Source organism: Phyllobates terribilis, unplaced genomic scaffold (assembly GCF_046119375.1).
Source record: "Phyllobates terribilis strain yellow unplaced genomic scaffold, ASM4611937v1 Scaffold_8__6_contigs__length_399053987, whole genome shotgun sequence".
NCBI lineage: Eukaryota > Metazoa > Chordata > Amphibia > Anura > Dendrobatidae > Phyllobates > Phyllobates terribilis.
Genome location: NW_027362768.1, coordinates 267,257,719 through 267,285,653, shown reverse-complemented (window position 1 = coordinate 267,285,653; position 27,935 = coordinate 267,257,719).

The following is a 27,935-nucleotide window of genomic DNA, read 5'->3' as shown; positions in this document are numbered from 1 at the left end:
TACATCAACATTTTGCTGAGCTGCTCATTCTTCTAAGTGGGTGAGATTGGACCAGAGCGACTTATAGGTTAATGAAATATGAATATGAATACGTCCCGGATTACAAGACAAGAGAAATCAATTTGGGGCAAGACAGTATGCATCTGATTCTTGGAATTCAATCCAATCCCTCCATTTCACAGAATATTTGTCAACATCGGCAGGTGATTGAGCAACTAGATGTTCCATCATATCAAGAAGCGAAATCTCAGAGAACCACTCCTCCAGGGTGGATCAGGGTCTGCTCTTCCAGTGGCGAGGGATAACATTTTTGGCTGCCTGTATAATGTGACCTATCACAGATCTTTTATATTTGGAGAACTTTATTCATAACATTAGAAGAAATAGTGCCTCAGATGAATTAGGGACGGTTAGGCCAGTTATCCTCTTGAGAAGAAGGACCACTTGTATTCAAAAATTCTTTATTGTAGGACATTCCCACCAAATGTGCGTCATCGTCCCCTCTCCCACTCCACACCTCCAACATCTGGCGACAATGAATGTGACGCGCCCCTGGGCCTGAGTCGCGCAGCGTTGCGCACGCGGGAGCCTACCCGGAGCCGGATCTGATAGGGGTAGTAGTCTTGTGGCGGTGACCCGGTCCGTGCCCAGGGAGTCAAGCTGAGTGGCAGTTTTTAGCAGAAGATGGTACGGTGTTCGACTACGCCACCCGTTGAATGCGGCTATGAAGCCGCCGCTGCAGGGCAGACCGCTGAGGCCGGTGGTAAGGTCGTGCAGCGTAGCTGGTAGAACCCCCAACGGGAGGGGTATGGCCTCAGGGCTCCTGATCTTTCTTTCCTATAGCTGCTCCACTACAGACCAGACTGTGTCTCTGTCTGTGTTCTCTGCTCTTTCTCTACTCACTAACCCTGCCTCAGCCCCAGCTTTATATAGGGGAAGTTCTTCCCCTCCCAGGACTGGGCAGGAGGTGTGGCATGCATAGGATGTCTGACCAGGAAACCTCCCACCTGCTCACAGACGTAATATTGCTATTACTGTGGAAACCAGACCCCTGGGGTGCCACATTCCCCCCTAGTGAAATTTAGTACTCCGGGACTAAACATATTTTTGTAAAACATAACAAGTAAAAACAGAAACAGTACAATAAAGAAAAACACATTAGGATGGTCACGGCTTGTCCGCAACCGGGTGCAGTCTTTGAAGAAAACAAAGGTGTCCATTTCACCAAGAAACAGGGAGCCGTAACCAGGTAGGGGTCTGTCCTACCCCGAGTCCTTAACAGTCTTTAGTCCTTTCCTGGGTTACGCTCCAAACATATGTACAAAGGATTCCGGATAATCCTTAAACGACACCTATAAAATAACTAAAAATACACAATATTTACAGGCAACAATAAACAGGTAAATACAAATAAACAGTCTAAACACTTAGATCCTCCAACGTACGGGTAACTGGCCTCTAGTGGCTCTAGTGGACCTACGGAGCTGACTGACTGGTCTTGAGCTACCAGGTGTAGGAGCTGTCAAAGGTAAACTGGGCAGCTGTCTATGGGCTCTTTGGCTCACTAGGGGTATGGCAGGCTCACTATAAGCAGAGGGTTGATCCTCCTGGTCTGCTTGTGTGGGGTCTTCTGCCTCCTGGACCGGCTGCTCTTCCAGCTCTACCTGTTTCTCCATAGGTACTTGAGATGCTGGTTGGAGGAAGGTGAGGACGGGTACCACAACTGCGCCATTGACTTGAGTCCAAGACCGAGGGAAGTCTCCGAGCACAGTACTAACCATATCTTCCCTTTCCTCTGCGGGTCAAGGGTTTTCTTGTTCTTCTTCAGGGCTTCGTAGCTGTTCGGGACACTTCTTCAGGTGATCTCGGGATACAATGGCTGTGGTTTCTCCTCCATCCTTACTGATTATGCAGACTTTCGGGTTCTCATGGCTTGAGGGCAGTACGGTGTACGGGTCCTTCTCCCACTGGTAGTCCAACTTGTGGAGGCGTCTCTTCCTCTTCAAGACCTGCTCTCCAGGTACCAGGGGAACAGCGGGAGCATATTGGTTGTAAGTCTTCTCCTGTCTCTCTCTAGCTTGACAGAGACTTCGCTCCACGCTCTCCTGTACTTTCCGGTACTGCTGCTGCCTTTCTGTGTCCCAGTCTGCTTCTGGTGAAGTGTCCTCGGGTGTCAGGACTCCCATCTCCAGATCAACAGGAAGCTTACCAGGTCTTGCTCTCATTAGGTAAGCCGGGGTACAGTTGGTAGAACCTACCGGGATGTGGTTGTATAGGTCCACCAGATCAGGCAGTTTCTCAGGCCACAGACTGCGTTCCTCCAGGGGCAATGTTTTCAGAAGATCTATCACCACCTGGTTCATTTTCTCGCAGAGCCCATTGGTTTGCGGATGATAGGGTGTTGTTCTTATCTTCCGGCAGCCATACAGCGTACAGAACTCCTGGAAGACTTCCGCTTCAAAGGCAGGTCCCTGGTCCGTCAGCACCTGCTCCGGGTATCCGTGTGGACAGCAGAAGTGCTGCTGGAAGGCTCTAGCTGCTGTTTGAGCCGTTAAGTCCTTGACCGGGACCACCACCAGGAACCGGGAGTAATGATCTACGATTGTGAGGGCGTAGACATACCCAGATCTGCTTGGAGCCAGTTTCACATGGTCCAGGGCTACCAGTTCCAGTGGCTGTCGGGTGATGATGGGCTGCAAGGGAGTCTTCTGGCTGGCACGGTCCTTCCTTCTTAGGTGGCACGGTCCACAGTCTCTGCACCACCTCTCGATGGTTCCTCTCATGCCTACCCAGTGGAACCGCCCGCGCAGCAGGAACTCCAGCTTCTTCCATCCGAAGTGCCCAGCTCCGTCGTGGTATGCCTCCAGTACCATAGCCGCGTCTCTTCTTGGCACCACTACTTGCCAGATCAGTTCATGCGTCCGGGAGTTATCCATTCTGCGGCACAACTTCCCCTTGTAAAGGAACAGTCGACTCTTCTCAATCCACAGTTGCTTGGCCTTCTCCGGAGCGTCTGGGTCAAGGCGGGCATCTGGCTGAGTCAGCATCTCCTTCACCAGTCGGACGGCGGGGTCACTGTCTTGCGTTTCCGCCCAGTTGTAATGAGGTAAGGGGTTGAACGTAGCGGATTGCTTACTCCTTACACGGTGGGAATACTGGATAGTCCCATGCCGGTGGAACGCGGGAAGTTCAACCTCTTCCAGTTCCTCTGGATCTTCCCCCACGTCCGGTAGGTTTGGCATTCTGGACAAGGCATCCGCGTTGGTATTGGAGCGTCCTGCCCGGTATTTGATTGTGAACTCAAAGTTGGACAGGCGGGCCATCCATCTCTGCTCCAGGGCACCGAGTCTTGCTGTATCCAGGTGTGTCAACGGGTTGTTATCCGTGTACACGGTGAACCGGGAAGAGGCGAGGTAGTGCTTAAAGCGTTCGGTGACTGCCCACACCACTGCCAGGAATTCTAACTTGAATGAGCTGTAATTCTCAGGGTTTCTTTCGGTGGGTCGCAGTTTTCGGCTGGCGTAAGCAATTACTCGTTCTTTCCCCTGCTGGATCTGGGACAGTACGGCTCCTAGCCCGATGTTACTTGCGTCGGTGTAGAGGATAAAGGGCTGGCTGTAATCCGGGTACGCCAGGATTTCATCCCCCGTGAGGGCCATCTTCAGCTGGCGGAAGGACTCTTCTTCCAGCTTCTCCCATCTGAAGGGCGGCTTCTGGTTCTTGGCCTTCCTGGACTGGCCTATCAGGAGGTCCTGCATAGGAGCTGCCTTTTTGGTGAAACCGGGAATGAATCTTCGGTAGTAGCCTACCAACCCGAGGAACTGCCGCACTTCCTTTACGCTGGAGGGGCTTGGCCATTCCTTAATTGCGGTGATCTTATCAGGGTCGGGAGCCACTCCGTCAGCACTCACCACGTGTCCCAGGTACTGCACCTTTGGTTTCAGGAGGTGACACTTGGAGGGTTTCACCTTTAGGCCGTAGTTTGCCAGGGCTTCGAACACTTCTGCCAGGTGTTTCAGGTGGTCCTCGTAGGTCTTGGAGTAGACGATGACATCGTCCAGGTATAACAGGACCGTCTCGAAGTTTCGGTGTCCCAGACAGCATTCCATCAACCGTTGGAAGGTTCCTGGTGCGTTGCAGAGTCCGAACGGCATGCAGGTAAACTCGCTAAGTCCCATCGGGGTGGTGAATGCGGTCTTCTCCCAGTCCGCCTCTGCTACAGGAACCTGCCAGTACCCGCTAGTGAGATCCAAAGTGGAGAAGAAGTTAGCAGATTTTAAAGCAGCCAAAGACTCCTCTATCCTTGGTAAGGGGTACGCATCTTTGTGTGTGATACGGTTGATTTTCCGGTAATCTACACACATTCTCATGGTGTTGTCTTTCTTTTTAACCAAGACTAGTGGAGCTGCCCAGGGGCTACAGCTATCCCTGATTACCCCAGCCTCCTTCATGTCTCTAAGCATCCCCTTGGCGTGTTGGTAGTGTGCAGGGGGTACGGGTCGGTATCTCTCCTTTATGGGAGGATGGTCTCCCGTGGGGATGTGGTGTTCTACCCCCTTTACTCGCCCGAAGTCTAACGGGTGTTTACTAAACACTCTCTCGTACTCTTGAACCACCCGATAGACTCCCTGTTTCTGGTGTGAGGGAGTGGAGTCAGTACCCAAATGTAGTTGCTGACACCAGTCCTCTATTGTTTTCTTAGAGCCGTTACCTTCCTCTGGTTGAGATGGAGGCAAGGGTTCCACGGCCTGTACAGAATTCTGGTTTATGGTGAACAATTTAGCTAGCGTGGCATACCGGGGCAGGTGTACTTCTCTCTTCCCGATGTTTATTATGCGAACGGGCACCCTCCCATGGCGTACATCAACCACCCCCCGTGCTGTCAAAATGGTGGGCCTACTGTCTGAGTAGACGGGTTCTACCATTGCTTGGTAGTCTCTACCTCTTAGACCAATAGCTGCCCGGCACCAAATCATCATTTCACTTTTTGGGGGCATGGCAATTGGGAAAGGGTCACACATTCTCACGCTACTTATCTCACCACCAGATAGTTCCACCTGTTGCCGCTTCATCAGTGCCCGGATCTCTTTTTGGAGCACACGCTGCTGGCTGGAGCTGGCGTTCTTGGCAACCTGCTGTAAAATGAAAATCACCTCTGCAAGACAATTTTCAATCACATTAGTTCCTAGAGTTATCTTTGGGTGACTCTCGCGCTTGTCAATGTCTACAATGATCAGTCCCTGTGCTGCCAGTTCGACTCTACCGATTTTAATGGTCATCTCTTTGAATCCGATCTGTGGCACGGGTTGACCATTGCTGGCGATGATACTCAAGTCGTCGTCTGGGTAGCGGGTTATATCCGAGTCATTCCAGTACTGCTTGAAGAGCACGTACGGGATGGTGGTGACCTGTGACCCGGTGTCAAGTAGGGCACTCATAGGAATGCCATCCAGTACCACAGGCAAGACTGGACGTCCTCCCACATATTTGTCACGCCAGTTCGATGGGCCTGGTGATCTTATTCCTGGGGGTTGGCCCTCTACCCCAGGTTGTGCCAGTTTAAAGGACAGTACCTTGCCATATGTCCGGGTTGATTGCAGCGGCGGCAGATGGGTTGTCCGTCCTCGTTGTATCGGTCGCTGTGTCTTCCTCTGGCCGGTGGGGTCCTCCTTGGTCGACGCCACGGGATGTCCTCCGGTCCGGATGCCAGCTGGATCTTCCCTGGAGCAGAAACCTGTAACGACTGCACAGTTCGGGTTAGCGCGGCAACGCTTTTAGCTAGCTCTTGGACCTGATGGTGCAGGTCTGGAGCCGGGTCATTGTTCAAAGCCTGCGCATCAGCTCCCACAGGCCCTGCCGACAAGGGCGCCGCCTCCTGGTGGTAAGCGGTAGTAGGGCGCCTGTGGATCACAACGCCACCCGGTGCCGGTTCTCGGAGCACCCGGATGGCTCTGTCCTTGAACTGTGCAAAGTCCAGATGAGGATCCTGTAAGGCCATTGCCCGCAACTGGGTTCGGTGGGCATTGCAATATAGTCCCTCTATAAATTGTTCGGTCAACAGCCTGTCCTCGTTTCCCACGCCGTCAGGGTCGGTCTGCTTAATGGCTCTCAGGGCCTCTTGTAGGTTTAAAGCATAGTCTCTTATACTCTCATGTGCTCGCTGTTTGCACCCGTAGAATCTAAGCTTAATCTCGGCTGAGGTGCGGGTATCAAAGGTGTCCTTCAGCCGGGTTAATATCCCTGCTACAGTCCTCCTCCCAGGTGGCCAGGACTTTACCTCCCTTTGGGCTGCCCCGGTTAGTTGGGCCACCAGGATGCTCACTTTTTGCTCTTCTGTGAGGGGGTACACCTGGAAGAGGCTATCCAGCTTTTCTCTAAAGTCATTCAGGGTATGTGACTCCCCTGAGTACTGGGGTAGCCAGGCTGCCCCCGGGATATAGGGCATCGTGAAAGGCATGACCGCAGCAGCGGTGGCGCTGGCGGTGGCTGTGGCAGTGAAGCTCTCCTCCGTATCCGACATCTTCCTCCCCCCTAGTGGACCGTGGCCTACCTTGCGATGATCCTCTTCCGTAGGCCGCGGCTCTGCAGTGGATCGTCAGGGTCGAGGACCTTCCGTCGCGCTCCTGTGACGTCGGCGTCTCCTGGGCTCCTTCCAGGACCTTACGCAACGTCCGGACGTGAGGCGGGGCTTCAGTTCTCGCGGGCTTTTTGGAGTCCACGCCCCTCTTCTTCCCGCGTGGCGTCTTCAAGATGGCGTCCAACGGCGGGAAAACTCCACGGATGGAGGGAAGAAGGTAGAAGATGGCGTCGGATGGCGGGAAGAAGGCTGAAGATGGCGCCGGATGGCGGGAATCTTCACCACAGGTTAGTTTAAAAGTCTCTTTTTCAGGCACGCAGTACCCGGCGGTTGCGGGCACGGTATCCTGCCGACTACGCCAAAAGTTGACGCGCCCCTGGGCCTGAGTCGCGCAGCGTTGCGCACGCGGGAGCCTACCCGGAGCCGGATCTGATAGGGGTAGTAGTCTCGTGGCGGTGACCCGGTCCGTGCCCAGGGAGTCAAGCTGAGTGGCAGTTTTTAGCAGAAGATGGTACGGTGTTCGACTACGCCACCCGTTGAATGCGGCTATGAAGCCTCCGCTGCAGGGCAGACCGCTGAGGCCGGTGGTAAGGTCGTGCAGCGTAGCTGGTAGAACCCCCAACGGGAGGGGTATGGCCTCAGGGCAGCCGACGTGTTTGAAGGGGGTAGCAGGAACCACTCAGAGACGGTGCGGTGTAGTTCTGGGTCTTTACTGGTGACAAAGTAGACCCTCCCGGAGTACTGGCTAGCGATCGGGGCCTGGTCAGTCCGTGAGCAGATGGAATCTCCCCTGGCCAGGCGGAGTTGTAGGCCTCCCCAACTAATCGTACTCTTCTGGCTACCTTGCTAGAGGCTGGTAAAAGTAGCCCACGTCCCTGAGTGTACCGTGTGGTGCTCACCCGTATGGCCGGTGACTCGGGGCCTTTTGGTAGCTTCCGCTCTACGTCGCGGTGCTGGTCCCTTGCGTGTGACCGTGCCTTCGGGTTTCTTGGCCAGAGGACCTGAAATCCCCTGCCGGGCGGTTTCTGCTGCTGGGTAAGGATTAGTCCCCACAGCCTCGGACTCCGGGTCCGGTAAGAATTCTTCAATCAGGGCGAGCTCTACAGCTTCCAGCCCTGACCTCTTTTAGCACTGCTCCCACTGAGCTCCTGATCTTTCTTTCCTATAGCTGCTCCACTACAGACCAGACTGTGTCTCTGTCTGTGTTCTCTGCTCTTTCTCTACTCACTAACCCTGCCTCAGCCCCAGCTTTATATAGGGGAAGTTCTTCCCCTCCCAGGACTGGGCAGGAGGTGTGGCATGCATAGGATGTCTGACCAGGAAACCTCCCACCTGCTCACAGACGTAATATTGCTATTACTGTGGAAACCAGACCCCTGGGGTGCCACAAATGAAATACCGAGCACGCCAAAATATTCGGCAAGCACCCGAACGTGCTCGCCGAAAGGGATAATGAGGCATACTCGCTCATCACTAATGTCTATTGATTTTTTCCAGTAGGGGTTTAAAGTTGAACTTGAATAATTGGGAGAGATCTCTATGAATTCGAATTCCCAGATATTTTATTCCCTGAGTTGGCCAGGCAAAGGAAAAATTAGATTGGATAAACGCCTGTGTATCTTTGGAAATGAAAACGTTTACGTTTCAGATTTGGATGTATTGACCATAAAATTCGACCAGGTGCCCAAGTGATCTATTTCAGCCATAACTGAGGGAATGGATGTGTGCGGTTGGGCAATATATAGCCGAACATCGTCCGCGAAAGCCATGCATTTGTATTGTGTCTGCCCTATGGTGATTCTTTTAATATCAGGGCTTTCATGGATTGATGATAATAGAGGCTCCATCACAAAAATGTATAAGAGGGGGGAAAAGGGAGCATCCCTGTCTTGTTCCTTTAGTCATTGCGGGGGGACGACGATATAATTCTATTTATTTTTAATCTGGCAGATTGGTTACAGTAGAGGGCCATTATCTTAGCTATAATACGATCTCCAATGTTAAGTTTTTTTAAGAGAGTAATATATGGCATGCCAGTGTGACACCCCAGGGGTCTGGTTGCCACAGTAATAGAGATATTATGTCTGAGAGCAAGTGGGAGGTTTCTCTGGTCAGGAGCCCTAAGCATGCACCACGGCCCACCCAGACCTGGGAGGGGAGGAATCTGCCCTTATAAACTGGGTCTGGGGCGGGATTAGGTTAGACAGAGCCTTCAGAACAAGCAGAGCAGTCAGAGCCTGGAGAGGGAAAGTGAGAACAGGAGCTTTGTAGGAGCAGCAGCTGAAGGCCAGGGGCTGTGAGCAGAGATATAGCTCGCCCTGGCTGAAGTTACTAAAACCGGACACAGGAGTCCGAGGCTGTGGGGACTGATATATACCCAGCAGCAGAAACCAACCGGGAGGGGATTCCAGGTCCTCTGGCCATAGAAGCCCGGAGGCTCAGTCACAAAGAAGGGACCAGCACCGCCATCCAGGAGCGGAGGCTAACAGAAGGCCCCAAGTCACCAGCCATACGGGTGAGCACCACACGGTATACTCAGGGACGTGGGCTACTTGTAACCGCTGACAGCAAGGTAGCCAGGAAGAGTGCAGATAAACGGGGAGGCCTACAACTCCACCTGGCCAGGGGAACTCCTGCTTGCTCGCAGACTGACCAGGCCCCTTATACTAGCCAGTACTCCCGGGAGGGTCTGCCTTGTACCATCAGTAAAGACCCTGAACTGCACCTCACGTCTCTGTGATTCCTTGCCGCACCAGCACCATTAGCACTGGGACCCTCACACCATCACTCCCATCATCTCTCACATTAGCTGCCCTGAGGCAATACTTCTCCCGTGGGGAGTTATCCCATACTCGGCTGCGCAAACAACATCAGCCTCAGCGGTCGGCAGCGCAGCGGCGGTCCCCACTGACCGCAATCCACAGGTGGCGTAGTCGGACATTTGCTATACATTAAGACTGTCACTGGTTTGACCACCCTGGGCACGGACCGGGTCACCGCCACACGGAGACTACAACTCCCAGCATTCTACAACAGGCCCGGTTCCGGGTTCCCCTGCACAACACAGGCCCATGGGGCGCGTCAACTTGATACCCTGCCAAACGCTTTTTCAGTGTCTAGTGAAAGTATTAATAAGGGGGTGTTCCGAGTCTAGGCGTAAGGAATAATGTTGATAGTCTTCAAAGTTTTGTCGTGAACCTCCCTTCCAGGGAGAAACCACACCTGATTCAAGTGTATATTTTTAGCTAGCAGACCCTGTAACCTATTCACCATTCTCTCCATGTTTGCGTGGGTTTCCTCCGGGTACTCCGATTTCTTTCCACACTCCAAAGACATAGTAAAAGCCAATTTAGATTGTGAGCCTCAATGGGAACAGTGATGGGGATGTCTGTAAAGTGCTGTGGAATTAATGCCACCATATAAGTGAGTAAAATAGACTGATTCATATTGCCTGTGGTTTGGGGAGGCATGAAGCAACTCTCAGGTTCACTTTAAGGCTAATTGATGTATTGTTGCTGCCCTTAACATCAAGCATGGTGGGTCTGCTGGGTGACGTCAGTCCCTTTGTGTGTTTCTCACTGTGGCTATATGTCATGAGATGGTATCAGAGCCCAAATATATACTCATAGAACCAGGGGTGGATTAAGAGTAGCCAGGGCCCCGGCAGTTTAGAAGGCGTGGGCCCGCCCGCTGACAGATATAGCAGTGAGTGTATCGCGGCGCGCACATTATTTCCTTATGTACGGCATAAGGTAAAAATATATAACATAGCGCCATACATAATAGGCCAGGGGTGGGAGATTAATTTTCAGAAGGGGCCACATGAGAGGCCGTGACTGTTGTGGAGGCCGAACAATAGGCTGAAATTAATTCTGCTCAATATTAACATATTAATTATAATTATTTTTCATTTTATTTGTATCACTTAATATTGAGCAGAATTAATAGGCTGACATAACCTATATACATTAAGAGATGCCACATAGTCCCCTCAATAAACCAAAGCAATCAACCTATGGGGCCTTCATACATGTGTAGCGCCCCTGAGGGTTCAGTCGCCACAGAGATACTGCATCTCACCCAGAGATGTGGTATTTCACCCTCAGGTAAGGAAGGAGTACAGCTCAGGACCCTAACACCTGCATTCATTACACCACATTTCAGAGGGCAGGGTGAGATTGCTCCTACGGCAGATCACAGTCCCTGATCCCTGGCTGGAGTGGGGGGAGCCACAGTAAGGGGGAACCATGTAGTGGATGTGGGTGGAGGACGTAGTTCAGGGGAGCACTTAAGTAGCTGTATAAAAGAGAGGAACCATCTTAGTTGTTGATGAGTGTTCAGTCAGAGGAGGAGAAGTGACAGGAGCAGAGGCTCTGTAGGAGCCCTGCTCCAGAGGCGGGCCTAGCCACTGAGGCCCAGGACTGAGAAAGAAGGAGAGAAGAGAGGAGAGGGAGCAGGAAGGCTCCAGGACCAGAAAGGATCCCAGGGGCCACCCGTATGCCCGAATCTACCGGGAGGTGGAGGGGTCAGGCCATGAAAAGGGAACCGGGTCCCTCAGCTAGTGAAAGATTGCAAGTCTTAGCTAGAAACCGAAGGCTGCAGTATTTCAAGTCCTGTAGCCACAAGTCCATGCCAGTCTCACCGAGAAGGTAGCCACATAGGACCCAGGGGACGGAACATACGTCGCCCGCCAAGGCCCGCGGGTACTGGATTGGAGTCACTAGGTGTGAGGTGCAGAGAAGAGGCAAGAGAAAGGACACAGAAGGGGGTTCTGCTAAGTACTCCGGAGCTATCTGGGGGTGGACTGAGCCCCTCACTGAGTAAGCACAGCACGACGAGAGAGATTACTTTGGCCCCTGTAATCTGGACTGCAACAACTGTGAGTAAAGACCCTGGAACTGCACTATCTGGTCTCTGTGTTCCTTGTTGCTCCAGCACTCACTGCACTACAACGCCCAGCACAACCACCAACATCCACACACTGCCCTGAAGCTAACTCTTCCTGTGGGGAGTAATAATATCCTTGCTGCAATACCACCAGCTTCAGAGGACTGTTTCGCAGCGGCGGCCCCCTTTAGCCGCACTCCACAGGTGGCGTAGTCGGACTCGTTAATAAAACCCATATACAATTCCCCTTGGATTGACCGCCCTGGGTCACGAACCGGGTCACCGCCACAGTGACTACAACCCCCCAGCATCTCCCGGCCCGGCACCGGGTACTCCATGGCCCAGGGGGCGCGTCACATGTAAACCATAACAAAAAAAAAAAAAATTCTCTTTATTTTAAAAACTCAATTCATAAAGACAATAGTGATGAGCGAACGTGCTCAGATAACTTGTTATCCGAGTATCTTGTAGTGCTCGGATAATATATTCGAGTCCCTGCGGCTGCATGTTTTGTTTTTGTCTGTTAGGGTGTGTGCCCACTATGCGTTTTTCAAGCGTTTATGCTGCGGAATTTCCACAGCGTAAAAGCTTGGGAAACGCTGGGTAATCTGTCCCCCATGGTCCCCAATGACAAGCCGCAATGTCAATGCCCATGCTGCGGATTTTTCCGCAGCGTTTATGCTGCGCTCAAAAATCTGCAGCATGTCCATTAATTTTGCGGACACGCAGCGTTATCGCCGCCATTGACTTGCATTGAAACGCATATTATCTGTGTCAGTACATTTGTACACACGGATAATATGCGTTTCTATGTGCGAATGGTACCCAAGTCTGGAGGAGAGGATACTCTCATCCAGACCTGGGTACCATAGAAACTGTAAAAAAAAGAATTTAAAATAAAAAATAAAGTTTATACTCACCTTCCGGTGTCCTCCCGGTGTTTTGTCCGGTGTCTTGCAATGCTCGCGCTGATGTGAAGTACCTGCCATGATGTCACTGAGTCATGTGACCCATCACATGGCTCAATGACATCACCGCAGGTCCTTCACACCACCGCGAGCCGCGCAACACACCGGACGCGGCAGAGAGAACACCGGGAGGACATCGGAAGGTGAGTATAAACTTTATTTTTTTATTTTTTACCATTCTTATTCTTTTTTTTTAACTAACTTGGTCACACTAATATAAATCCATGCCGGTTGCTTGGATTTATATAGTGTGACCAAGTTGTCAAGCACTTTCCAAGTGATGCTAAAATTGCTTGGAAAGCGCTTGACACCCACATGCGGAAATGCATGTGAAGAACGCTTCACATGCTCATGTATTTGGCAGGAAAAACGCATGCACAATCTGCATGCGTTTTTTCTGCCACGGAGATGCAGAAATGCCGCAGAAATTTTCTGCTTCATTTCTGCATCGTGGGCACATAGCCTTAGACAACCACAACACTTAACAAACATGCAATCCCTGCATGTGCTGTATCTGTTTAACAGCAGATACAACACTATATATATAGACCCTATAGGACCTGAACAGTTGTGCACTTAGCTTAATGGCATCTTCTTCCGATGTTTTTTCTCCTCCTTTGGTCATTCAGGGATTCGTCAGGGAATTCCTTCAATCAGGACAAGAAAAGGAGACCATAAGCCAAACTGCAATGAGGATAACAGCTCACAGGTCCAGGCAATATGAGCCCCCACACATTCCTCCATATACAGTATGAAACCACACACAGCCCCCTACATACAGTATGAGCCCCCACACAGCCCCTTACATACAATATGAGCCCCCCACACAGCCCCCTACATACAATATGAGTGTTATGATCTGCAACATAAACTAGGGAAAGATGGGGAGAGCTGTCCCTACAGTAAGACTAAGCTGAGTCCCTACATTGTAGCGGGCAAACTGTTCCTTGTGAACAGACCCGCCTTCGTCCTCGGCTAGTCTGAACAGAGACCTATAGAGAAAGGGAGGGGTCCCTAAAAGAACTAAGGACTGGGACAAAAATGGGACACATCCTAACAGAAGTTGTTGCAGAGCAACAGATAAACTGACAAAAGTACTAGAGGTCCCAGAGGACCAAGCAAACTAGAGATAGATAGGCACAAAAGCACCTGGCTAGAGAGACAGTCAAAACAACACTGAAGTCCAGCAAAGCCAGAAGGGAGGAGCTGGAAGTTATAGGAAGATGGTCACGTGACCGCAAAACACAAGATAGAAACAAAAACAAACAGGAGGGTTCTAACAGTACCCCCTCTTTTATGAGGATCCTCCGGATCCTCCAGGCCCAGGCCTATCCGGAAATCTCCTGTGGAAAGCTCTGACAAGTCTAGGGGCAGAGACATCATCCACCTTTACCCAGGAGTTATCCTCGGGACCGAAACCTTTCCAAGCGACGAGATACTGCAATCTCCCTCTATGCCCTCTGGAATTCAGGATACGAGAAATTTCATATTCGTCGTCTTCCACCACCGGAGGAACTGTGACAGTGGCCTCCCTATCCGATACATCAGCCTTTTTCAACAAGGAAACATGAAACACAGGATTAATCTTCCAGGAGATGGGAACCTCCAACCTAACAGCAGACTGGTTAACCACCTGAAGCACCTTAAATGGCCCCACAAACTTCGGACCCAATTTTTTAGAGGGAATCCTCAACCGCAGATTCTTTGAGGACAACCAAACCATGTCACCCACAGTAAACAAAACCTCTTTACGTTTCCTGTTAAAATACTTCTTGGACTTTTTGTTAGCCTCTTGAAGGTTACAACGTACATTAGTCCAAACTCTCTCCAAATCACCGGAAAAATTCTCCTCCTCCGACACCGCCGGCCCCAATTTGGAGAACGAACCAACAGACGGATGTCTCCCAGTACAACAAAAAAAGGAGAACACCCAGCAGAGGAGGATGTATGGTTGTTAAGAGCAAATTCTGCGAGTGGCAGAAACTCAGACCACCCCTCTTGATTGTCTGCCACAAAACAACGCAAAAACTGTTCAACATCCTGGTTCTTTCTTTCAGTCTGTCCATTAGACTCAGGATGATAACTAGACGAAAATGACAAATGGACTCCCAATCTGTCACAAAAAGCACGCCAAAAACGAGCCACAAACTGGGGTCCCCTGTCAGAAACAATGTCGGTGGGAACACCATGGAGCCTGACAATTTCCTTAACAAACGCCTTAGCGAGTGTCTTAGCGCAGGATAGCTTAATGAATGGAACCAAATGACACATCTTGCTAAAACGGTCCACGACCACCCAGATGACAGTGAAACCCTCGGACACAGGAAGGTCAGTAATAAAATCTATTGCCAGATGCGTCCAAAGTGCACTAGGAACATCCAGAGGGCAAAGCAACCCCGCAGCATAGGTATGTGAAGCCTTTGACCTAGCACACACCGTACATTGACTCATCTACTTGATGACTTCCTTCTGCCACCCAGGCCACCAAAAACTGCGACTGATAAGTCTCTTAGTCTCAGAAATTCCTGGATGACCTGCCAACCGAGACTCATGATACTCCACAAACAAATCTCTCCTAAAGGTTCTAGGCACAAACAACCTCCCATGAGGAGTGTTAGATGGGGCTTCCTCTTGGGCTTTCAGAATCCCATCTTCCAAAACGGAGTCCAATGCTGCTACCACAACTCCTTCCTGTAAAATGCTCTCCTCCTCCTCGGTACCAACCATGGGAGAAAAGCTGGGAGATAAAGCATCGGCTTTAACATTCTTAGTACCAGGGATATAGGTAACAGAAAAATTAAACCGAGAAAAAAAAAGTGCCCACCTAGCTTGATGGGCATTCAAGCGTTTGGCAGCATCCAGATTGATCAAATTCTTATGATCTGTGAAAACCTGAATAGGAAATTTAGCACCTTCCAAGAAATGATGCCAATGTTCAAACGCGAGTTTAATAGCCAGCAATTCCCGATTACCAACATCGTAATTAAGTTCGGTTTATGAAAAATTTTTCGTAAAAAAAAAGCACAGGGATGTACTCCATCCTTGTTCTCCTGAGACAAAACTGCACCGACCCCCACCGAAGAAGCATCAACCTCGACCAAAAAAGGCTTGGTCTCATCAGGCTGCATAAGGATAGGGGCAGAACTGAACCTCTCCTTGAGATACACAAAAGCTTCAATGGCCTCAATAGTTCACTGGACCTTATTCGCACCTTTCCTGGTGAGATCGGTCAGCGGCTTAACAATTATAGAAAAATTCTTAATGAATTTTCTGTAATAATTGGCGAAACCCAAAAATCTCTGTATCGATTTCAAACCAATAGGCCTAGGCCATTCCTGCACAGCCTGAACCTTCACCGGGTCCATCTCAAAGCCCTTGCTGGAGATAATGTAGCCCAAAAAACTAATTCTCTGCACAGCGAACTCACATTTCTCCAGCTTAGCAAAAAGTGAATTATCACTCAATAACTGCAACACCTCACGTACGCTCTGCCAATGGGACTCCAGATCTGGTGAATAAATCAGAATGTCATCCAAATGCACAACCACATTCTTACCAATCAAAGGTCTCAGGATGTCATTAATAAGGTTCTTAAAAAAACGCGGGTGCATTGGTAAGACCAAAAGGCATCACCAGATTCTCAAAATGACCTACTGGAGTGTTAAAAGCAGTTTTCCATTCATCACCCTCCTTCATTCGTAACAAATTGTATGCCCCCCGGAGATCAATTTTAGAGAACCACTTGGCCCCCACTAACTGGTTAAACAAGTCAGGAATTAACGGCAATGGGTAGGAATTGCGTACGATAATCTTAATAATTTCACGAAAGTCCAGACGTGGACGTAAACCGCCGTCCTTTTTTTTAACAAAGAAAAATCCAATGGCCACAGGCGACTTAGAAGGTCTAATGTGACCAGCAGCCAAGCTCGTCTGTATGTATTCCTCCAAGGCCTTTCTTTCAGGGATAGTCAGATTAAATAAGCGACTCTTGGGAAGAGTAGCTCCAGGAACAAACTCAAAGGTGCAATCATAGTCCCTATGAGGAGGTAAAATTTGCGACTCCTCCTCTGAAAAAACCTTCCAAAAATCCTGAATAGGTACAGGTAATTCCCCTTTTTCCACAGCCGCAATGCGACCATTACAACATTTATCATAGCACTTAGGACTCCAAGACTTAATCTCATTAGTAGACCAGTCCAGTAAAGGATTGTGCAGTTTTAACCAAGGCAAACCTAAAACGACTGGAGAGGGTAAATTATTTAATACCACCAAATCCAAATTTTCTTGGTGAATGCCATTGATAGTGAGGGGAAATGCAGCAACCTTGTGAGTAATACATTTCAAAGGAGTGTTATCAATTGCAATCACAGAAATAGGCGATGACAAAGGTTTGGATTCCAATTTAAGTTTTTCCAAAAAACCCTTATCAATCACATTAAGTGTTGAACCACAATCCACAAATACCTGAAATTCAATCAAATCTTCCTGCAATGAGGTACTCCCTGAAAGAAATACTCCCTTAGAGCTCAAACAAGCAATACAGGCGTAACTGACCTTTTTTTTTTCTTTACTTAAACGAAGCTCACAGTTCTTAATTGAATGGTCAGTTTTACCACAATAAAAACACAATCCCTTGGAAAACCTGCGGTCTCTTTCCTGAGAGCGGAGTGACATCGCCCCAACCTCCATCGGTTCTCCGCCATCCGAGCAGACCCTCTGGGGACTAGGAGCTGCCATTGCAGGAATTTTTTCATCATTAACCCTGGCACGCAGTCTCCTGTCCACACGTATATCTAATTGCATGGCTTCCTGCAAGGTCTCAGGTGCAGGAAATGCAATCAGCAGATCCTTAACCCTTTCACTTAGACCAGCCAGAAAAAAACATTTTAACGCGAATCATTCCATTTCACTTCTGAGGACCACCTTCTGAAGTGTGTACAATAATTTTCAACATCACCTGACCCCTGATTCAAACGTCTCAGTTCTGTCTCAGCAGATGAGACTCGATCAGGATCGTCATACAATAGCCCCATAGCAGAAAAAAAATCATCCTCTGACCTAAAACACAGATCATTAGGTTGGAGAGAAAAGGCCCACCCCTGTGGTTCCTTGCGCAAAAGTGACATGATAAACCCAATGCGCTGTGATTCATTCCCAGAGGACCTTGGTCTCAAGCGAAAATATAATAAACAAGAATTTTTAAAGGAAAAAAAATCTTGTTGTTTACCATAAAAAATATCAGGGTGTCATACCTTGGGTTCAACAAAATGCGCTCCAGAACAGCTACTCTCATGTTGCCGGAGCCCGGACACCTCCAGAGACAATCCCTGCAGGCATTGAGCCAAATCTTGAACAGAAACCATACTGATCCCCGGAATTCTTTCCTTAAGGTTTTTGTTTGGGCTCGACTTACTGTTATGATCTGCAACATAAACTAGGGAAAGATGGGGAGAGCTGTCCCTACAGTAAGACTAAGCTGAGTCCCTACGTTGTAGCGGGCAACCTGTTCCTTGTGAACAGACCCGCCTTCGTCCTCGGCTAGTCTGAACGGAGACCTATAGATAAAGGGAGGGGTCCCTAAAAGAACTAAGGACTTGGACAAAAATGGGACACCTCCTAACAGAAGTTGTTGCAGAGCAAAAGATAAACTGACAAAAGTACTAGAGGTCCCAGAGGACCAAGCAAACTAGAGATAGATAGGCACAAAAGCACCTGGCTAGAGAGACAGTCAAAACAACACTGAAGTCCAGCAAAACCAGAAGGGCGGAGCTGGAATATATAGGAAGATGGTCACGTGACTGCAAAACACAAGATAGAAACAAAAACAAACAGGAGGGTTCTAACAATGAGCCCCCCATACCCCTGTACATACAGTAGGAGCCCACACACAGCCCGCTACATACAGTATGAGCCCCCCTATAGCCCCCTACATACAATATGAGCCCCCACACAGCCCTCCATATACAGTATGAACCCACACACAGCCCCCTACATATAGTATGAGCCCCTACATAGCTACCTAGATATGGTAAGCGCTCTCACACAGCCCCATAGATACAGTATGAGCTCCCACATAACTCCCTTTATACAGTATAAATCCACACAAAGTCGCCTACATACAATGACACCACAGTCCAATATACAGTATGAGCCCCCTACATACAACATGAACCCCCACACAGCCACAAACATACAGTATGATTCCTCACATAGCTCCCAATATATGGTATGAGCCCCCACATAGCTCCTTGCAGCCCCCAAACCCACAGGTAGCCCCCAAGATAATATACTATGCAGCCACTAGCAGCCCCCACGGTCACATATCCAGCGGCCCCCCCATGGTCACATACCCTGATGCCTCCCATTGTCCCATACCCTGCAGCCCCCCATGGTCACATACCCTGCTGCCCCCCCATGGTCCCATACCGTGCTGCCCTCCCCCCATGGTCCCATACCCTGCAGTCCTCCCTTGGTCACATACCCTGCAGCCCTCCCTTGGTCACAAACCCTGCTGCCCCCCATGGTCACATACCCTGCAGCCCTCCCATGGTCATATACCCTGCTGCCCCCCATGGTCACATACCCTGCTGCCCCCCATGGTCACATGTTCTGCAGCGCACAGAGTGACATGCCGAAGTCACTCTCTCACAGAACAGGAAGTAGTTATTTGCTTCTTACTGTCACCGGGAGCTGCCAGCAGGAGGAAACAGGAAGAAAGGCAGCACTGAGCTCAAGATGAGCAGAGGGCGGAGCCAGCACCGAGCACCACAGGAGCTGCAGTGCAGGAGCTGACAGCCGGGAATACCAGGGGCTCTGCACCTGAGTACAGCAGACGTGGGCATGCAGAGTGCGCTGTGTGTTCGCGTCTGCTGCATTGTCCTGCGGGCGGCGCGCCTAACATTATAATGAGGGCAGTCTGGCCATGGGCCCCCTTGGAGCGGTTGCCCAGATTGCCCTCATTATAATCCGCCTATGTCCATTGCCTGTTTATTTCTTTGTGCCCTCTGAAATACTAAATCATTGTACAGGTTCTTCTATGCTGCATCTGCATCTTGTTACATGTTAGTTGTTCCCATCAGGGCTTATGTTCGAACTCCCCCACCCCTCGCACACCCCACTGCATGCAAAGCAGGTTTTGGGCGTATGCACTGATGGGGCCATAAACTATAAGGCTATGTTCACACATTGTGTTTTTTCAGCGGTTTTTTATGCAAATTTTCAGCTGTGTTTTACACTACCTGCAAAGTCTGAGATTCCAGAAATCTCATGCACACACCTTTGTTTTTTGTTTGATCAGTATTTTATGTTTTGCATGTTTTTTTTGCAGAATAGAGCATGTCACTTCTTTCAGCGATTTTGACCCATTAGAAGTAATGGATGGTGAAAAACAGCTATATTCATACTAGGTGTTTTTTCAGCTATGATGTTTACACAATAAACACTGGCTGAGCTAGGTGTAAGATTGTATAATACATGTGGCCCACAGAGGTATGAAATTGAACAATACCTGAGCAGTTCAGTGGCAGACTTTAGTGTGAAAGTAAATAGTGTCCTACAAACTCAATGTAGCGTCGGCGTCCCTGCCCTCTGCTAGGCAGGGACGCTGTTCCCCTCACCTCTCCGCTCCGGGTCCGGCGTCTTCCTCCCGCTCTGCTAGCAGCGCGCGCTCCTTCCCGGCCACGGTGCTTAGGGCGTGCGCGCGCGCGCTCCCTTCCTCTTAAAGGGGCCGCGCGCGCCGTCCTAAGGAGTCCCCGGCCAATGGCCGGAGGACTTCACCATATATAAGGCACCTCCTCCAAAATGGAGGTGCCCGAGCAATGTTGTTGCACTGTTCACTACTCTGCTTCAGCCCTCAGGTCCCGTTGCCTGTTACCTGCCAGTTACCTGCCAGTTTCCTGCCAGCTTGCTGCCTGATTCCTGCCTGTCATCCGCTTACCTGCTTGCTAGCCTGAGGTCCGACGGTCTGCCTTCCGACTCCTGTCAGTCTGTCTATGGACCAGCTTGCCCGCTCACCTGGGAGCGCTCACCTGCTACCTGTCTGTTAGCCTACCTGGAGGCTCCGCCGTCACATGCTGTGACCACCTGCTTATCCAGAGACTCTCGCCTGCTCACCTGGGAGCACTCATCTGCATCCGCCTGTTAGCCTACCTGGAGGCTCCGCCGTCACATGCTGTGACCACCTGCTTATCCAGAGACTCTCGCCTGCTCACCTGGGAGCACTCATCTGTCATCCGCCTGCTAGCCTACCTGGAGGCTCAGTCGTCACAGGTCGTACCTACCCTATACACAGAGACTGTCCCTGTCACTTGCTGTGACCTCCTGCCCGTTCACCCAGAGACTGCCTCGGTCACTTGCTGTGACCTCCTGCCCGTTTACCCAGAGACTGTCCCGGTCACTTGCTGTGACCTCCTGCCCGTTTACCCAGAGACTGTCCCGGTCACCTGCTGTGACTACCTGCCCGTCTTCCCTGGTCACCACCCGCTTCCTTACAAGGACCGCCCCCTTGTATAGTAGCTCAGAGGTTCCGCCTCCCAGACCCGTTACAGTTTGCTCGGGCCTACAGAACCCGGTGATACCCAAGCTCCCTCGCTCTCGGACCTATGTCATGAACTGTCCCGTCAGAGGTCCCAACAGGAGTCCATCCTGGGTCACCTGCGGAATGTCAACTCACGCCTGGACACTCTGACTGCTCCACCAGCAACCACCGCTAGAGTCATGACTCGCAACCCGGCAGCGCCGCTGCCCACCAATACCATGGTATCCTGCTCCGGACCCCGGCTTTCTGCACCTCCTCGCTTCGGAGGCGTCTCCGCTCAGGCTCGGGGCTTCATAAACCAGTGCACCCTGCACTTTGAACTCCTGTCCCACCAGTTTAATTCCGACCGGGCCAAAGTAGCCTTCATCATGTCCCATCTCACGGGGGAGGCACTGGCTTGGCTGAATCCTCTATGGGAGAGAGGAGACCCCCTGGTGTCCGACTTGCCTGCCTTTCTCACGGCTTTCCGGAAAGTCTTCGACGAACCCGGACGGAAGACCACTCTCGATGATTTAATAACTCTTGCCACCCGGATTGACCTACGGTTCCAGGAGCGTGCCAAAGAGGTCACCCGTGAGAGGAGGTTTCCACGTCTAGCTCCTTCCTTCCAGAAACCCGTCACTCCCTCCGTTTCTCCCCAGGTACACCCTCCTGAGCCTATGCAGGTCGACCAGACCAAGATGGTCAAAACCCGTCAGGACTTGACTCTGGAGCAGCCGGGAATCTTATTTCACAGTCCCTGGTAGAGAAATACCGCATCCCCACCAAACCTTTGGCTGTACCCTTGTCTGTTGCTGCCGTGGATGGGGGCCTCTTACCACGTCCCATCCAACTCATCACCGAATCCATTACTCTGCAGGTGGGAATGCTGCATTCTGAGAGTATCTCCTTTCATGTTCTGCCTGGACTCTCTCACGCCCTCTTGCTAGGCCTACCTTGGCTCCAGAGACATGCACCCGTGCTTGACTGGCAGACCGGAGAAGTCCTTCGCTGGAGACAGGACTGTCATAAGACTTGTCTGGTTCCCGTCCATCCCGTCCGTCCTTCTCCTACCCCAGCTAATCTACCTGGACTTCCGATTCCTTATTGGTCATATGCTGATGTCTTTAATAAAAAGGAGGCAGAGACACTACCCCCTCATAGACCATACGACTGCCCTATCGACCTGTTACCCGGTATTACTCCTCCCCGTGGGCGTATTTACCCATTGTCCGCTGCTGAGACCCGGTCTATGTCCGAGTATATTGAGGAGAATCTGGCCCGGGGATTTATCCGGAAATCTACCTCCCCGGCGGGAGCAGGCTTCTTCTTTGTTAAAAAGAAGGACGGATCTCTCCGTCCCTGTATAGACTATAGAGGCCTAAACCAGATCACGGTGAAGAATAAGTACCCCCTTCCGCTCATTCCGGAATTCTTTGATCGTCTGAGGGGGGCTAGAATCTTCACCAAACTGGACCTTCGTGGGGCGTACAACCTGGTCCGTATCCGTCAGGGGGATGAATGGAAGACGGCATTCAACACCCGGGACGGCCACTACGAATATCTGGTAATGCCCTTCGGTCTCTGTAACGCTCCCGCCGTCTTTCAAGAGTTGGTCAATGACATCTTCCGGGACCTTCTCTACTCCTGCGTGGTGGTGTACCTGGACGACATCTTGGTCTTCTCTCCGGATCTCCAGACTCACCGGAGGGATGTTCGTCAGGTCCTGCTCAGGCTCAGGCAGAACCACCTCTTCGCTAAATATGAGAAGTGCCTCTTTGAGCAGACCTCGCTTCCGTTTTTGGGCTACATAATTTCTCAGACCGGCCTACGAATGGATCCTGAGAAACTGTCTGCCATCGAGAAGTGGCCTCGACCGGAGGGGTTGAAGGCCATTCAGCGGTTCCTGGGCTTCGCCAACTACTACCGCCTCTTCATACCGCACTTCTCTTCCCGGACTGCCCCAATTTCCGCGCTCACCCGTAAGGGCACTAATCCCAGAGAGTGGCCGCCCGAAGCAGAGGAGGCCTTTCTTTCCTTAAAACAGGCCTTCTCTTCCGCCCCAGTGCTGCATCACCCTGATGGCAACAAGCAGTTCTTCCTGGAGGTTGACGCCTCCTCCTCTGGAGCCGGAGCGGTACTTACCCAAAAATCGTCTTCCGGGAGAATGGTAACTTGTGGCTTCTTCTCCAAACTCTTCTCCTCTTCTGAGCGCAACTATTCCATAGGAGATCGAGAGTTATTGGCCATCAAGCTGGCATTGGAGGAGTGGCGTTACCTGCTCGAAGGGGCTCTTCACCCGGTAATAATTTACACTGACCACAAGAACTTGGCTTACCTCCAGCATGCCCAGAGACTTAACCCGCGCCAAGCCCGGTGGTCCTTGTTTTTTGCTCGCTTTGATTTTGTTCTTCATTTTCGCCCGGCTGACAAAAACATCAAGGCGGACGCCTTATCCCGATCCTTTCTGGTGTCTGATCTCGAGGAAGAACCGAAACACATCATCGATCCCGCCAGAGTAATGCAGGTGGCTCCTGTGAGTTTAAATCGTCTCCCTCCCAGTAAGACGTTCGTATCAGTACCTGATCGGGAGAAGATCCTACACTGGGGTCACTCGTCTAAACTAGCTGGCCACGCCGGTCAGAAAAAGACCCTCCAGCTTATTACCCGGCACTATTGGTGGCCTACCCTGCACAAGGACGTAATAGACTTTGTTTCTGCCTGTGTGTCCTGCGCCCGCAACAAGGTTCCGAGACATCTGCCAGCCGGTCGCCTCCTTCCGCTTCCAGTACCTGCTGCCCGCTGGCAGCATATAGCAATGGACTTTATAACTGATGTCCCCGTCTCTGCCGGTTGTACGGTCATTTGGGTGGTCGCTGACCGCTTTTCCAAGATGGCTCATTTCGTTCCCCTGCCAGGCCTCCCGTCTGCACCCGAGCTGGCTAAAGACTTTATCCGCCACATTTTCCGTCTTCATGGACTGCCCCTCCACATCGTGTCGGATCGTGGGGTACAGTTCACCTCACGCTTCTGGAGAGCCACTTGTAAACTGCTAGACGTCACCCTGGACTTCTCCTCCGCTTACCACCCTCAGTCTAATGGTCAAGTGGAGCGGATCAATCAGAACCTGACCAGTTACCTCCGGCACTTCGTTAATGCCCACCATTCTGACTGGGTGGATCTCCTGCCATGGGCCAAGTTCTCTTACAATAACCACGAGAGCGAGTCTTCCTCCAAATCCCCATTTTTTGTAGTCTTCGGTCAGCATCCTCGGATCCCTTTTCCTGTCTCCACCTCTGTGGACAACCCGGCTGCGGAATCTCTCGTTAGCAAATTTTCCTTCATTTGGGAGAGTACCCGATCCGCACTCCTTCAGTTGTCCGAGCGGATGAAAAGACACGCTGACAAAAAACGCCTGGATCCTCCACAATTTCGTCCTGGAGATAAAGTCTGGCTCTCATCTAAATATGTCCGGCTCAAGATTCCTTCTTACAAGTTAGGGCCTCGGTTCATCGGTCCACTGGAGGTTATCAAACAGATCAACCTGGTGGCCTATAAATTGAAACTCCCGGCCAACTTGCAGATCCCTAACTCCTTCCATGTATCTCTCCTCAAACCCGTGGTACTTAACTCTTTTTCCAAGTCTACAGGTACGCCTCCTGCTCCGGTTTCTGCTGAAGACGAGTTTGAGGTAGAGAACATTCTTGCCACCAAAAGGGTAAGAGGAAAGACCTTTTTTCTTGTAGATTGGAAGGGGTTTTGTCCTGAAGAGAGAACGTGGGAGCCCCGGGAGAACATCCATGCCCCTCTCATCCTTGCTAAATTTCTGTCTGGCCTAAAAAAGGGGGGGCCTAAAGGGGGGGGTACTGTAGCGTCGGCGTCCCTGCCCTCTGCTAGGCAGGGACGCTGTTCCCCTCACCTCTCCGCTCCGGGTCCGGCGTCTTCCTCCCGCTCTGCTAGCAGCGCGCGCTCCTTCCCGGCCACGGTGCTTAGGGCGCGCGCCGTCACATGCTGTGACCACCTGCTTATCCAGAGACTCTCGCCTGCTCACCTGGGAGCACTCATCTGCATCCGCCTGTTAGCCTACCTGGAGGCTCCGCCGTCACATGCTGTGACCACCTGCTTATCCAGAGACTCTCGCCTGCTCACCTGGGAGCACTCATCTGCATCCGCCTGTTAGCCTACCTGGAGGCTCCGCCGTCACATGCTGTGACCACCTGCTTATCCAGAGACTCTCGCCTGCTCACCTGGGAGCACTCATCTGCATCCGCCTGTTAGCCTACCTGGAGGCTCCGCCGTCACATGCTGTGACCACCTGCTTATCCAGAGACTCTCGCCTGCTCACCTGGGAGCACTCATCTGTCATCCGCCTGCTAGCCTACCTGGAGGCTCAGCCGTCACAGGTCATACCTACCCTATACCCAGAGACTGTCCCGGTCACTTGCTGTGACCTCCTGCCCGTTCACCCAGAGACTGCCCCGGTCACTTGCTGTGACCTCCTGCCCGTTTACCCAGAGACTGTCCCGGTCACTTGCTGTGACCTCCTGCCCGTTTACCCAGAGACTGTCCCGGTCACCTGCTGTGACTACCTGCCCGTCTTCCCTGGTCACCACCCGCTTCCTTACAAGGACCGCCCCCTTGTATAGTAGCTCAGAGGTTCCGCCTCCCAGACCCGTTACACTCAATGCGCTGCCAGTGTCTTAGTTACACTATTCCTGAACAATTCACCTCCCCCCCTCCACTGTTACATTTGAAATTCTGATTAATATCGTTTGACATATGTCTTGCATTGGTGACCTGTGCTCATGCTTCTGTGGTGGAAGCAAAGCTGAACTTTGGGATCCTAAAAAATGCACCAAAAACAAGGAAAAAAAATCAAACAAAATCCTAAACAAATCTTTATGGCATGAGATCAGGTTTTGCTGTACAAGAAACCTGGTGAAAAAAAAAACACAATGTGTGAATGAAGCGCCCCATGGGCCCCGTGTGTGTGGGGATACCCGAAACCGGACCCGTTGCGGATGCTGGGGGTTGTAGTCCTCGCGTGGCGGGGACCCGGTCCCGTGGCTCAGGGTGGTCAACTCAAATGGCGGTCTCTATACCGAATGTCCGCCACCCGTGGATTGTGGTCAGAGTGAACCGCCGCTGCAGGGCTGGTGTTGTGGGTGCAGCAGAGGATAGTATAACTCCCCACGGGAGGAGTATAGCCTCAGGGCAGCATGTTGGGGGTGATGGTGCACGGGAGCAGCAGAAACAACAGAGTCCTGTAATGCAGGCCAGGGTATTTACTCACAGTTCTTTATCCACGTTACTACAGCTGGTCATAACGTCCCTCGTTGCACTGTGCTCACCAGGTGAGGGGCTCGGCCTACTCCCAGATAACTTTGGAGCGTTTCACAGGACCCCCTTTGTGTGTCCTTTCTCTGGCCTGTCGTACCCCGCCAGTGACCTCGCTTCTGTTCGGCTGCCTCGGGCCTTCTCTGGTAAACCTTGGCGCCAGTTTCCCTGACCCTATATGGTGCCTTCCTAGCGGGTATATGTCCCATATACAGGTATGTCAGGCTTTCTGCTTAATATTGGGCACATTATATTTATATAGATGTACCACTTCAATAGTATAGTCACACTGACATATGAATTGGTGATTTTCTCCTATATATACAAAAACATGTGTCCTTCATGCTGTGATTTTCTCTGACATACTTTTTGACTATTTTTTCATGGATTTGTAATATATCTTGCCCATTGTATGGTTCTATGTATTTTATTTTTACTAGTACGTTGCATTTCATGGTTCATGTTATGGTGGGATTGCATGTGTTTGCAGCACCACTTTGACCAATTTTCAATAAAGGTCCTTTTATATTTGTTTATGTTTCTTGTATTCTGGACTGGACATTCGGTGGTTCTCCTATCTCCTGTGTTTTCAACCGAATGGTCTGCCATTCATTATTGTCCACATAATATATACAATTTTTTCACTGTTGTTGGGCCGTTCATATTGACAGACGTGTCTCTATGACATATCCCCATTTTTTGATGTGGATTTTTCTAAGTGTATTTGCGCTCCCTCTTTTCTCTGTCTGAACTCAACCGAACTCCCTTCTCTAAGATGGTGCCCACCTTTTATACCTCCCTCTAGGTGCACCCGGGAACTGCCCTCTCCCTCCTATGCACTACAGGGTTCCCCCGTCCTCGGTGTTCCCTCCCCCCACTCCAGCCAGGGACAGGGACTGTCGTGCTCTACTTGGAGCATATCGGTCGCCCTGTCCATCGGAAATGTGGTGTAATGCATGCAGGTGTCGGGGTCCTGATCCACACTCCATCCTTACCTGGAAGTGAGATATCGCACATCTGGCTGAGATGCAATACCTCTGTAGCAACCGAGCCCTCGGGGTGCTACATTCCTCCCTGGTAAATCACAGCACGTCCGCGGGCTGGAACAATGTAAAAGACAATGCCAATTAGGACATGCAAAATGTTTTTGTTTTTTTTAACTGTCAACTGCATATCACTTCCCTTTATGGGAAACATATTCTCTCTTCAACATTATAAGTGCACTTTTAATATCACGGGAACTCTTTTATCAAATATCATGTAAAGCATCATACAAAGCATTTCGGTATATAAAACTTTTCATATAAAACGTTTTCAAGTGGACTCTCTTGTACTGGCCACGGTGCAACTTGCGACCATGTCTCCATTTTTATTTTTTTTTAAGGTGCAAACTTGGCAAAAGTTTTGAACATGAGGGACCCGTTCGTAAACCCTCAACAAAGGCCCTGGGGTGGCTGCAGGGCGTAGCTGATCCAGATGCTGGACCTCGTCTTCGGCCACCTCTAATGGGTTTTTGTTCTGAGGTCAGTTGTTGTAGTTCCTTATAAAACCAGTAGGGGGCACTATAAGAAGTGCAACTATTTACAAAGTTGACTGCTCCCAGTCCTCGGCCGGATAGTTCACAAAAAGTTGGCTGCTCCCAGTCCTCAGC